Consider the following 14,311-nt stretch of genomic DNA (forward strand, 5'->3'; position numbering starts at 1 on the left):
CATATAAGTGAGATCATGCAGTATTTGTCTTTATCTGTCTGACTTATTTCACTTAGCATAAATGTTCTTGAGGTCCTCCATGTTGTCAAAAATGGCAAGATTTCATTCTTTTTTATGGCTGAATAATATTCCATTCCACATCTTCTTTATCCATTCATCTGTCAATGGACACTTAAGTTGTTTTCATTTCTTGGCTATAGTGAATAATGCTGCAATGAACGTGGGAGTGCATATCTTTTTGAGTTAATATTTTTGTTTTCTTCAGATAAATACCCAGAAGTGGAATTGCTGGATCATATGATAGTTCTATTTCTAATTTTTTGAGGAACATCCATACTGTTTTCTATAGTGGCTGCACCAATTTACATTCCCACCAACAGGGCACAGTAGTTCCCTTTTCTCCACATCCTCGAGAACACTTGTTATTTCTTGTCTTTTTGATAATAGACATTCTAATAGGTATGAGGTGATATCTCATTGTGGTTTTGATTTGCATTTCCCTGATGACTAGTGATATTGAGCACATTTTCATGTACCTGTTGGCCATCTGTATGTCTTCTTTGGAAAATGTTTATTCAGATCATCTGCCCATTTTTTAATTGGATTGTTTGTTCTTTTACTATTGAGTTGTATGAGTTCTTTTTTTTTTTTTTTAAGATTTATTTATTTATTTTCCCCCCAAAGCCCCAGTAGATAGTTGTATGTCATAGTTGCACAGCCTTCCAGTTGCCGTATGTGGGACGCGACCTCAGCATGGCCGGAGAAGCGGTGCATCGGTGCGCGCCCGGGATCCGAACCCGGGCCGCCAGCATCAGCGAGCACGCACTTAACCACTAAGCCACGGGGCCGGCCCCTTTATATATTTTGGATATTAACACCTTATCAGATATATGATTTGCATATATTTTCTCCCATTCAGTAGGTTGCCTTTTCATTTTGTTGATGGTTCCTGGGGATCTTTTTAAAACGTAGATTCTATTCTGTGGGTTGAGGAGCAAGGCCTGTAATTCTGCATTTGTAACAAGCTCCATGATCCACTCTGGGTAGCAGAATTATTTGACTACCAAATACTTAACAGTATTTGGTACCAAATACTTAACAGGCTCATAATAAACACTTGACAAATGTCTAGAGTTGTTATTTTCACTATTATTACTAACGTGCACATCAATTCTTTTCCTCTCCTGCAGAAGCAATGGCAAATTTATTTCAGGAAGTTGTCCTTGAAAAATATGATAAATTTCTTCTGTTTTGGGAGGCAAAATAGCTAATCTCCCAACATATGCTGGATGGCACCATTTCTTTTTATTGTCTTATTTCTGAAAGACATAGTAGAGGAGGAATGGATTCAAAGAGGAGTGAGTTCAACTTCTTTTTGATTTCCAGGGGCTTCATTGCTTTGAGTGACTACAGATACTGCTCCTGATTCAGTGAATGTGCAGACCACTAATAAAACTTCTTTGAGAAATTGAAAAAAAACCTATTCTTCTGTTCTTTTTTTGTTCAGCTAAACATCTTTAACTCATTATTTTTCTTCAAACCTTCTTAGACTTTCAGTACAAGCTTTCTGTCTCTTTTCATTCATTAGCCTCAATTTACTCCCTTCCATCTTTATCACCTTTTTGGGTATTTACAAATGGGGTTGGATGAGGTAGAAAGAATCTTCTTTTTATTTACAGTGATTTTGTGATAACTCAAAGCATGAGAGAGAGGGGAAGCGAATCAATGACTTTTCTATAGATTAAAAAAAAAAAGAGCTCAAAAAGGTAGGTTACTTGTCCAAAGTCACACAGCTCATAAGTGACAGAGGCACTATGAACTGACATTTTTCCAACCTTGTAGTTCACGTTCTTTCAAGCATGCCACGCTTACTCTCAAATCTGGGAGATAAAACAAGCACACAGATTACCATAGTTTGAGTCAAAGTGGGCAGTAGTGACGTAAGTACATAACAGTAGTATAAACAAGTGCTACAAAGATCAGAAACAAGGAGAGCTGTGTTCAGTTGGGAGGATCAGACGTGGCTTTGTGGATGGGTCTCTGGATGAGGCATCCTAGTTCTTGAGACTACCACAAGAAAAATGGGAAATCCCAGGACCTCTTCTCAGAAGTAGGAAGAGCCAAGTTTCAATGGAAAATACCATAGAGATAAAGCTGGAAAGGACAGGCTAGGGCCAGATAATGGAAGGCTCTGCATGCCAGGTGAGGCAGGAGCATATAATTCAGTAAACAACTAGAAATTGTTGTAGATTCTTATCCAAGAAGTTACTTAAGCAGAGCTGAACTTTAGAAAAATAATTTTGACAGTAGTATATTGGAGGGATTGGGGAAGAGAAAGTCAGAAAGTTCTGTTTTGTGCCATGAAAGATACAAAGATGGTTCAGGCTTTGTTTGTCTTTAAGACTCTTATTACACAATCACTTTTTATACAACTACGCAAGTAACTTCAATAAAAGATAAAATTTAATGTCATTGAAATGTACAAAATGCCATGGCAGTTGTAGGTTGATCTGGAAAGTTGTTATGCTTTTTAGTTGGTCTAGAATAGGGTTATTAGGCAATCATAGTCAATGTGGAAAATAAATAAAAAAAAAAACTAGGTTTGATTTCATGGAAAAGAATTAAATTGGGGACATTTACACTTCCTTGAAATTTATATTTCAGCTCATATGTGGACCCAAACAATTAGTACTCGATCCCCAAACCAAAGCAATTCCTTCCAAATGTTAATACTTGAAAGTCATTCTTAAAAATTATATATTATTTAGGTATGCAAAAAGGCAAAGTTGAGTTTGGTTTTTTAAATAAAAGAAAAAAGAACAAATCTACAGTAAGTTTTATTTTTAGAGCTGCTACTTTCTCAGCTAAACCAAGATGAAATAGTCATTCATTAGATGACAAAGTTTTTTCCCCTCCTTAAATTCATTTCTAAGTTAATACAAATCTGACTCACTGACACCAAAGAAGAGGAACTTTCTTGCAGAGACTTGTGAAGCTGCCTCAGAGTCAATCTCTACAGAAAACATACGTAACTTTGAGCAATGCTGATAATGTAAATGCTCATTGATTGAATTCTGGGTTTGACCGTAACTAAATCAGATTTTTAAACAACTGATAAATTGGACTAGAATTTTCTTTGGAAAAATGAGATTTTAAAAATGAGGCAACCTACTTGTTACTTGAGAAGATGCAAATTCCAAAAGACTGACTCATTTGCAACGAGAAAGTCCATGAAATTTTCAGAGAGTAAGACGGAGCAGTACAAATATCTGTGATGAGCAATAATGCCACACTGTAGGAAAAGTAGGATTAATGTCACTCTGATTCAAAGCTTTTAAACTAGGAAATCCATCTGACAGAAGGGATAAGAGCTCAAATTCATTTCAGTTAAAGCAAAACAGGAAAAGCAGTAAGTAGCTAATCCTGATAAGGGAAGGGCCAAAAAGGAGCAGCAAAGAAGTTGACGTTCCCAGGTTGAAAGAATTTGTGAAGTCTCGGGATTTCGTGAAGAGTTGGGGAAAGTTGGATGAGGGTGGAGTGGTTAAATTCTCCACCGGCCTGACTTATTTACAGGATACAACTGAAGAGATAGAAACACTTCTGAGGCATTCATTAACCGGAGGTTTTGCCCTGAGTTATTTAGGAGGAAATACAATATTCAAAACGAAACCTAAGTGAAAGCAGTTGTGTTACTGCTGGAGGGTAGGCTCCTAAGAACAGGGACAGGAATCCACCTAGGCATCAGGTCAGAAAGGTCTGGCTCCGTATGTCAGCCCCACCATTTACTAAATGTTTGATTAGATATAGGAGAGTCTGAGGGGCTAGGGTATTGCTGAAGGAGGGGCATGTTTCGAAGCTACATTTGCATAAGATTTGCATAACCTTTTTCTTAGGTTGTTTAGTTACTGGGGAATCAGGGAGCGCTGTTGGAGATGGGCGTTAGGGAAGGGTAAGAAGGATGGGGCCCCGAACCCCTCATGCCCACCACCTGGCACTGCCTTCGAATCTTGAACAAGATTCTACTCTCTCTGAGCCTAAATCTCTCCTTTGCGCAATGGGAATAATAATATCCCCTTAGAAGTCTCTTGTAGATTGTAAATGAGGTAAATAATGTGAAGTGCTGGCTCCTAAATACTCAATAAATGTATATAAACCTATGAGATACTGAAGGGAAAATACAAAATTAGGATAACTGTTCCAAAGAAGATTGTTTCTATAAGTAAAAATTTAACTGTGCCTTGCTCCTAGAGCATTTTAGATATTTATTTTCGGATATTTAGTCCTAATTGTTGATTTTTTTCCCCTAAAGGCACTGTAAAGAAGAGAAAAGCAGTTCTTGTTTAAACCATCATTACCCTGCTAACATTCTGGCTCAAATGCCAAGGGCTGGGCTTTCCCACAGAACACTTAAAAACAGGCGACGATATCACACCCATTAGCGCAGTCAGCACACGCCACGAGAACAGAAACTGGCTTCTGCCCAGTGGTTTTCTCCCATCCGTGCTCCCTGAGGAGAGTGAATTGCTCCAGAAGCCCTTATTAGCTGCTGTCATTTGGATGGCAAAGTGTTAGAGCAGCCCCCCTGCCCCTCCCCACATCACTTGAAGAACTAAAATGACAACAAAATGGAACTTACGCCATGAAGGTCGCTCAGTGCTCATATGAAGGAGAAGCGGAAAAACTGTTCCAAGACTTAGAACTTGCGCCCTACCTCCCTCCCACCCTAACCACCTGCTCCTAGAAGCATCAATGTTGAATCAAGCATTTTTTTTAGCCTGATTCTATTCTTTCCTAAACAGCAATGAAGGTACATTTTCATCGGAGAACTCATTAAATACTTACAAATGAGTGAGTGAATGAATGAACGAACGAATGAAGGTCCCAGTGACCTTTTCTCAGAGCTCTGCATTCCTTCATTTATTCATTAAACATTGATGGCTCCCTACTATGTGCAGGTACTATGCTAAGGCTATGGATATAATGATAAGACATGAGTCTCCCAGGAGCAAGATTTTGGCATAAAATAATCAGGGAATTATAAACCTCTAGATCATGCAAAATAATATATTATGCTCTAGACACTGTAACTATGGGCATAATTATACAAGAGAGAAGCTATGTAGATTGTAACTTGAATACATCATACACTTGACCTAAACTGAATTTGGTATCATTAATAATTTCAAATTGACTTTCTTAGAATTTATATGGCCTTTTGGAAACATAATTTGGATATCCTGGTCCACTTAGAGAAGATGGCTAAAAGGAAGTCTGAACTCAAAACTCCTTGATCTCTTAAATATTCCTTGGAGCAAGCAGAGACATTCAAAATCATCCCCTTAATCTTAGAGATTTGTTCTAAAGAACAGGTTCATTAATGTTTATTGTTACTGATACTGAGAACGGTGTTTCTACCACCAAATAAAAATCTTTAGAGTAATAGTTGATTTACATATCTCCTTTTTATCTTTTTTTTAACCTCTTAAGTAGAGTCTGAAGTCCAGGCTAAGTGGCTTGGTATCAGACCAAAGCAACTGTTTCCTTCAAGAAACTATTAATGTTATTAAATTATTCTTTCTCAGCTTTCATTGCTGAAGAGAAGTGACATATTGTTGACAGCTATCAGAACTCTTCATGCTTTATTGGAAAGTCATTTGAAAAATTACCATATCATTAAACTCAAATCTCAAAAGTCTCTCAGAGAACTGCTAAGACAGGCATAAGATAATATCATTACTATATATTCACTCTTTGCCTTCTAGTGTTCTGACACTGGTTCAAGGAGGAATGGGTTTGGGGAAGGCAATGTCTCTGAGGGGAATGCAGTGTTCATGAACAGAGGCTAGCCCCCTACCTTAGCTCCCCTCCCCTCTCCAAGGGAGAGGTGCTCAATAGAATCACTTGTAAAGTTGCTGGTTTCTATAAGCAAAGGAGACTCATTCCCCAGCTGGATACCTGCCCATTCCTGGTTTTGCTGACCTGCCCAGGAGGGTGCTCTAAGAGCCTGGGAAGAGTGTCTGGGATAGATTGCATGGTGTCGCATGCTGGTACTCCAGACACAGAGGGGCAAGGATAGTCCCCTCAAGTTCTTGGTTCTTGAGAGAGACAGAAGGAGAGAGAGCGCCAGTTTTGGCGACAGCACAGACAAAGATGAAAAGGCAAAGAACCTACGCTCAGAAAAGCAAAAGGACTAGCTGGAGTGAAGAATAAAGTAGTAAAAGATGCACATAGAAAAGTAGGTTGGAGCCAGATTATGTAAGGCCCGTATGCCAGGGCAAGGCAGGTATTTCAGTTCAGTAAATAATTGGAAACCATGCAGGTTCTTTGAGCCAGAAAGGGATCTAATCAGTGCTGTGTTTCAGGAAAATTAATTTGACAGACATGCATGGACTGGATCAGGGCAGAGAAAAGCAGAAGATAACATGCATGTGAGATGGTGAAGAAGAGACAAAAATAAACCACCATTATGAGATACCACTACATATCTACCTGAATGACTAAAATTAAAAAAAAAAAATACTGACAATATCAAGTACTGGCAAGGACTCAGAGCAACTGGAGCTCCCATGCGTTGCTGGTGAGAATGAAAACTGGACCAGCCACTCTGGAAAACTATTTGGCAGTTTCTCATGAGGTTAAACATACACTAACCATATAACCTAACAATCTTACTCATGGTTATCTACCCTAGAGAAATGAAAACATATGTTAACATAAAAACCTGTACACGAGTGTTTATAGAAACTCTATTCATAATTGCCCCAAACTGGAAAACATTCCAAATGTCCTTAAGTGGGTGAATGGATAAACAAACTGTGATACCCCTGTACCATGGAATACTACTCAGCAATAAGAAGGAAAAAGGCATTATGCTGAGTGTAAGAAGCCAGTTTCAAAAGGTTTCATACAGTATGATTCCATTTATATAATATTCTTGAGAAGACAAAACTATAGGGATAGAGGACAAATCAACATTCCTAGGGGTTAGGGGAGGGAGGTGAGGCAGTAATAATAATAATCATAAAGGGATAGCATGAAGAAGTTTTTGGGGGTAATAAAACTGTTCTATATCTTGATTGTAGGGGTGGTCACGTGAATCTGTACATGTGTTTAAAATCATAGAACCGTATAGCAAAATAAAAAGGTCAATTTTACAGTATGATAACTTAAAAAATTAAAATTAAATAAGAAAGCAAAGCCAAAAAAACAAATTAGCAAGGAAAGCAAAATATTTTCCATTGTTTGATATATCTACTGGACAGAGCCTATTAGCATAAATAAAGTCAGTGCTAAATGGGAGAAAAGAATGCAAAAACAGAATCTTAGATTGTTAGACTCATAGACTAATCTAGGATTCGCATATATGCTTGTGGCAGATTGTATTTCCAAAAATGGCTGCAACAATATGTGTCATGCTCTTCTAGAACCTTGCTACTCCTTCATCAAGAGATCTATGTCCCTATCACTTGAATGTGCCTAGACTAAGAGAGTATGGTGGAAGCTACAGTATGTGCTTCCTGAGGCTAAGTCATAAAAATGCTATGCACTTCCTCCTTGTTCCCTGAGAACACTTGTCTTGGAACCCAGCCACCGGAGTGTGAGAAATTCCAAGGAGCCCATGGAAAGGCCTATGTGAAGAGGAATGGAGGTCTCTGTCCACAGCCTTGGCTGATCTTCTAACCAATAGCCAGCACCAACTTGCCAGCCATATGAGAGAGCCATCTCGAAAGCAGTCAAACTAGCTGACACTGCCTAGAGCAAAGCAGAGTGTGTCAGCCAAGCCCTGCCTAAGTTGGCTATTCAACAGCAAAATAAATGATTGCTGTTGTTCTAATCCACTAACTTTTGGGTGGCCTGTTACACAGCACTAGACAGTTAATATAATATTTTTACTCACTTATCGCCACCAGCAGATCAGAGTGCCTTCCTGGCGTGTGGTATTCAGAATTCTTGGAATGGAATGAGGTTTACAGGGAAGGAGTGCATGATTGATTAGTGAAGTTACACATTGGGCATACTACTGAATGAGGGCACCAGTGCTATTTGCCCATCCTGTTAGAATCCAGCATTCTCATTTTACACAGTCATCCCTCCCTTTCCACAGGAGATTGGTTCCAGGACTCCCAGAATGCCAAAATCCACAGATGCTCAAGTCCCTTATATAAAATGGTGTAGTATTTGTATATAATCTATGCACATCCTCTCGTATACTTTAAATCATCTCTAGATTACTTATAATACCTAATACAATGTAAATGCTTTGTAAATAGTTTTTATATTGTATTGTTTAGGAAATAATGACCAGAAAAAAAAAATCTGTACATATTCGGTGCAGATGCAACCGTCTTAGGCCTTTAGATTGGCGGTCAGTTGAACCCCCGGATGCGGAACCCGTGGATCCAGAAAGCTGACTGTATTTTGAGGAGGACAGGAAGCAGAGAGGTTGTGATCTGCTCAAGATCACACAAATATTTAGTTTCAGAGCCAAACCTCTAAATCAGGTCTTCTGATGTACAGTTTAAGTATTCTTTTCTCTTTGCCTGTCCCTTCCCAATAACAGATTCCAGAGACCTAAACCACAGGACCTAGAGCAGCAACTATATGCCTGGGTGCTTCTACTTCCCCCTCCCATGCCTTTGACAGATATCATTAGCTATGTACGGTGCTCTCCGAAGGTCACTGATGTGCATGTAGACGATAGACCCAAATGCCATTAGAGAACCTGAGTAGAAAGATGTAAAAGCTATAACTGATTTGTATCAGGAGTGTCCGAAGAATACAGCCAAAGCGGGCTCAAAATACAAGCTGTAAAAAGATTTGAGATGGAAACGAACTGCACACGAGCAGGAGGGAAGGCTTTACACATGACTGCTTGGGGTCAAGGATATCTGAACCAATATAACTTACCTCTTACAGAATCTAATAAGGAATCACTTTCCACATCCTTGAGGAACTCTGCTGTTGATCCTATTAGACAATTTCCATTTAATATTTTTAAACTGATTTTGTTTACTATAAAGTATATTGTATATATATAATTTGGCCTCATCCTGAATACAATAGAATTGGAATGCATATAACACATACAACAGGGCAGTACTGGAATATTGTACACTTTGATGGTCAGGTTCTTCATAATGCACTTGGCGTTGTCTGAGAGCAAAGTAGGCTCAGAAAAAAAACACAATATCCAGAGTCTGATTTAAAAGCAGAGGTTACAAACCTATGGCACTGTGGATTTTAGGGTAGCTTGCTGAGAAGTGCCTTCATTCATTCATTTGTTCACTGAGTACCTAGTACATGCAAGGTATTCTATTTAACACTGGGAGGAATACAAGATGAAACAGGCAGGGATTTTGTCTTCAAATGTTCTCTGGCAGGGACCCCACCATCCTCTTTTAATAGAGTAGGGATGAGAACATGGGCCTAATGAGTTAGAAATCTAAGTATCAGCCAGTGGCACCCAAAGACAAGAACATTGGGTTTAGTCATTAGAAGCTGGATACGTCACTACAATTGTCTACACAAATCAGCAGCCTTCAAAAATATTAATAACACGTCTTTCTATCTCTTTCTCTCTCTTTTTCTTTCTACATGGATTACATTATCATTTGAAAAATTATTAATTGCAGGATCACTTAGATGCATTGCTGTGCTCTTAGGAAATTATTCCTGGTAATGAAATTCTTTTCATCAGCTTCACTTTCAGATTTGCAATGCAGTCTTGTCCTTTGTTCTTTTCAGAAAAATATGCAGCAGATGTGGCAAAACAGAAATATAATATTCTTGGAAATGGACTGGTTTGGATAATAATTAAACTTTCCCTTTTTTGTCCTTGGACTTTACTCTTCTAGTAATTTCTCTGTCTCCATGAAGTTTTTGAGAAGGTTGAAGTCATTGTTTTGTGTAATTTATTCTCAAATCTTCAAATGAAGGTCAGTAAAATTCTTATTACTTCTTTTCAGGATTTTGTGCTTAGGAGCTGTTGATTTATATTTCTCCTAATCTTTTCTGGAATAGAATATCTCAGTACTTTCCACTGGGTTTTCCTAAATACCCTCAACCTGTTTTTCAACTAATAATCTTAACCCAACCACCATTCAAAGGCCTATAATATCCATTAAGTGCCAGTGCACAAGAACAAGACAGAAAAGAATCTAAAAAAAGTGGACTTTGGAGTGAATCCAATCTGGGTTCCATGTAAGGCTCTGCCACTCCCTGTGTGACTCTAGGTAAATTACTTAATCTCACTGAGCCTCAGGTTCCTTATCCGTAAAATGGGATAAAATGTACATTGTAATGTCATTATGAGAATTAAGTGCAATATAAGAAAGCAGAGAGCCTGGTACATAATAGTAGAGTTCCTTCAATAATAATTTCCTTTTGCTTCCTCCTAAAAACAATAATGATAAACCTCAAGATTTAATCATTAAAACGTATAAACAGTTACAAATGCAAAGCACTCAGGTCCCAATCAACTTTTCTGACACTGATATGTAGAAGATTTGGCATTTCTCCTCTTTCTTCTTAATGGTAAAAAGCACCCCACATTAGGGAAAATAAAAATTTGGGGACAAAAATACCTATAATTTCATCATCCTAACACCACGACTGTTTCTGTTTTTGTCATGGTCTGGTTTTTATACAAAACGGTCACATTTTCTCCACATTGCAATCAGGGTGTGCTTATCATGGCATCTTCTCTTTCAAGGTACTAGGAGATTTATTCCAGGTGATAGTGGGAAGCAGCTGAAGAAGAAGGAATGGAAGGCTGCGGAGGTGTTAAAGTTCTCTTAAGATATTGTTCAAACCTTTCTCCTGCACAGAAACTCCACAAAGAACTCCTCTGCAGTTTTCGTTACCCTGGGCTGTTTCTTTAAATTGTTTGACGTCAGAGAAGGAATGCTATAGCAACAGTCTGTCAAACTGGAATTAACTCAGAAGAAAGATGGGGGTGGGGAGAGGAAAACTGCTCCCGGGCGGGACTGACTTCAGAGGAAGCAAATTGGATAGATGCATTCATTTTATGACATTTTAAACATAAAACACCCAGAGAAATGTGAAAAGTCAGTTGAGAGGCATATGATGTTTAACTCATGCAGCGATGAGCGACTTTAGGGGTTATCTGGAAGGCCTGCTTTCCTCCCTGACAACAGTAACAATAACTGCCAAATATTGATCATTTATTTGGAGGCAGGCTTTGTGGAAACGTTATCTCATTTAATATTTTAGCACCTTTATGAGGCAGGCATCACAATCCCTATTTTGCTGCTGATGAAACTGAGACGGTACAGGGCCACACAACTAGCGACGGCAGAGCTGGGATCACAATGCAATTTTGTACGACTCTGGGCTTCAGTTTTCTTTCTTACATTTAGGATTCCAGAATGTTAAACCTAAACGGGACCTTGGGGTCTTCTAACTCAGCTCCGGTCTCCCGCCCACGAGCACACTGAGGCCTGTGCGGGGCCAGGAAGGAAACTGGCCACACTACTTGGGCGCTACTCTGAAGTGTGCTCCGGCGTCCAGGCGCCACACCAACGAGAAAACGAAACTGCCAGGGAATTCATGTTTTTCTTCTCCTTCTAGCAGGAAATGAGAGAGAAAATAGGAAGCAGAAGCTGCGTGCGGCACCCCGCTGCCTGCGCCCCCGGCCAGAGCCGCGCGCGCTCCGGGGGCTGCGCGCGCCCGCGGCGCGTCCCCGCCGGGCCCGCGCGCCTCGTGCCTCGCGCCTCGCGCCTCGAGCCACGTCCCCGCCCCGGGCTCGGCGCGCCGCGGAGTTGGCTGCTGGGCGTCGCGGGCCTGGGTGTGGCCGGCGGATCTCGCGGCGCTGGGCTCGGCGGTGCGCTGCGCTCTGCACGCCGGCTGCAAGCGCGAGGGGCTGCTGAGCGCCCGGCGGACCCAGGCGGCGCCCGGTCGACGTGGGCCCGACCTCCCTCCAGGTAGGCGACGGTCGCGCGGGCTGCGCTCGTCGGTGCGCCCCGCAGGGGCATCCCGGGCTTCCCGCAGGGGGCGTGAGGCGGCGCGGGGCCGCTCTGGCGGAACCTGGCCCAGCTGGAGGCGTGGGGCTGGCTGGGTCCCCCCTGACTCGGGGACGCGGGACTCCAGGCGGCGGAGCTGCCCGGGAGGGACGGGGCGGGCGCGCCTCGGTGGCGCTCTGCTCCCGCGCGGGGACCGGCCGCTCGGCCGCCGCCTCTGGCACTTCCTGGGCCGCTCGGACCGCTGGCTCTGGGAAGCGAGGGGGCGGTCCGCGATCCCTGGCCTCCGGACCCCCAGGTCCCTCTCTACGCCCCGAAGCCCCTCTGGGGGACTCAGAGCGCTAGCTTATGTTTGCCCCGAAAATAGCGGTTATTCCGGACTGCCTGCAAGGGTTATTGGGTGGAGAGCGCCGGGAAAGCTCATAAAAGTTCTCCACTGAGTGCTAAAAATGAGTCCAGTGGTTTGGTGTTAAATTTATTTTGGAAATGATATGATGCCCAGCATTTTGGGAGGTGAGGGGCAGGTTAATGGATTTTGAATACTTGTAAGTTCAGTACGTGATAAAATGTTTTCCCTTTCTCTCTACATTCTGCTTCAAAACACAAGTGATTGCCTTGTACTTTGATATTTATCTCTATTGGGTAAGGGAGGAATGAATTTCCCAAAGTTTAAAAACAGACTCTCATTTGTTTATAGAAGCAATGCCTTGTTATTTTGCATCTTTCTCTTCCCTTTTCTCCCGCTCCTTCCCTTTCTCTTTTAGTAAAGGATGTGGATGCGTCTTTCTCGCTCTCGGCCACTGGCAAAATAGCTCGTGTGGATTAGTACCCTACTGGGAGGTTTTCTTAAGACATTTCGAAATTTAATTGTTGAGTAGAACGCTTTATTATCAGTCCATCTTAGTGTGCAAACTGAGATGGTGACCTTTAAGTACATCTTCTAGAACAGAGATAGAGCACACACTGCTTATTTAAGGTGAAAGGGAAGTCATTTCTAGTTGGCGAGGAAAACGACGTTCTGTATACATAAAATCGTATGCTTTGAGTCTCTGTCATTGCACATTTTAAGACTCTTCAGGGAGGGGCTTTTGGTTACTGATCCTAGGCTCTGAACGTTTGTTGTATATTTCGGTGTTTGGTTAAAGATCGTTTTAAGATTTTCCATGTTGCATTTTGGTTTGTAGAAGAATTTGAAACTGAAATAGAAACTTTAAAAATATCGTTTTGTTGAACGTTAACTCTTGTGTACATGCATTTATAAAATTATAAAATTGGTTACTATATGGCTTGTGATGCATTTAGGTTCATCTCTTTGTGAGCCATAATCATTATTTAGGAGGTCATTCTGAGTTGTTGGTCTTTGTTAACCTGTGGAATTGCCTCTTTTATTATTTTTTCTAGCTTTCTTGAGATATAATTGACATACTGTGTAAGTTTAAGGTGTACAATGTGATGATTTGATATACATATATATTGTAAAATGATTACCACAATAATATTAGTTAACACATCTATCACCTCACATAATTACCTTCTTTGTGTGTGTGGTGAGGACATTTAAGATCTACTCTCTTAGCAACTTTCAAGTATACAATACAGTATTGTTAACCATACTCACCATGCTGTACCTTAGATCCCCAGAACTCATTCATCTTATTACTGAAAGTTTGTACCATTTGATCAACAGCTCCCTGGAATTGTTTCTTTTAAATCACTGGCACTTTAATATGTCAGCACACATTTTTGCACTTTAAAAATAGACTCTGGGACATTTTGAAAATTGAGAATTGGAACTAAGTGTTGGACATTTTTCTGCCCTTACCGAATACTTCCTGAGATGGTGTGATTTCTCTGACTCCTTTCAGGCATGTTATTGAAGTACACTGACTATGTTTTTAGTTTTTTTTTACCTTTCTTACCAGTTTAATCTGCATTATTATAGAAACTATTTATTAAACATCTGGTCTGAGTTGGGGTGATGCTATACGTTATTCTATTTGTATCTCACATTAACTTGGCAAAGGAGACACTATCCAGTATTCCAGGTAAGGAAACTGTCTCTAAGATGTTAAGTAACTTGCCGTGGTCATGTACCTGTTAAGTAACTCAACTAGGATTCAAGGCCAGACCTCTCTGTCTCTAAAATCCATGTTCTTTCCTCTGTGCCACATTGCCTTAGTGCCAGGGCATGGGGAATGACATTCAGTTACCCGTTAGCATATTTGTAAATTTTCCAAGACGTCCTGGAGATGTGTGTTTGTTTTTCCAGCATGATTGTTACTGTCTGTCCATGATTGTTACTATCTGTCCTGTTATTAAACAGATCCTCACAT

The 14,311-nt window shown here is 40.6% G+C and overlaps 1 protein-coding gene across 1 annotated transcript in view; it reads left to right on the plus strand.

Moving 5' to 3' along the window:
• Positions 1–11,786: 11,786 nt before the first annotated feature.
• GNB4 (G protein subunit beta 4) overlaps positions 11,787–14,311 on the plus strand; it is a 61,878-nt gene continuing 59,353 nt past the window's right edge. The window contains exon 1 of the mRNA XM_087439982.1: positions 11,787–11,942. The gene's annotated coding sequence lies outside the window, so the exon portion shown is untranslated. The remainder of the gene's footprint in view (positions 11,943–14,311) is intronic.

This window comes from Ceratotherium simum, chromosome 15, assembly GCF_057802395.1.
Source record: "Ceratotherium simum simum isolate JZ-2026a chromosome 15, ASM5780239v1, whole genome shotgun sequence".
Classification (NCBI taxonomy): domain Eukaryota; kingdom Metazoa; phylum Chordata; class Mammalia; order Perissodactyla; family Rhinocerotidae; genus Ceratotherium; species Ceratotherium simum.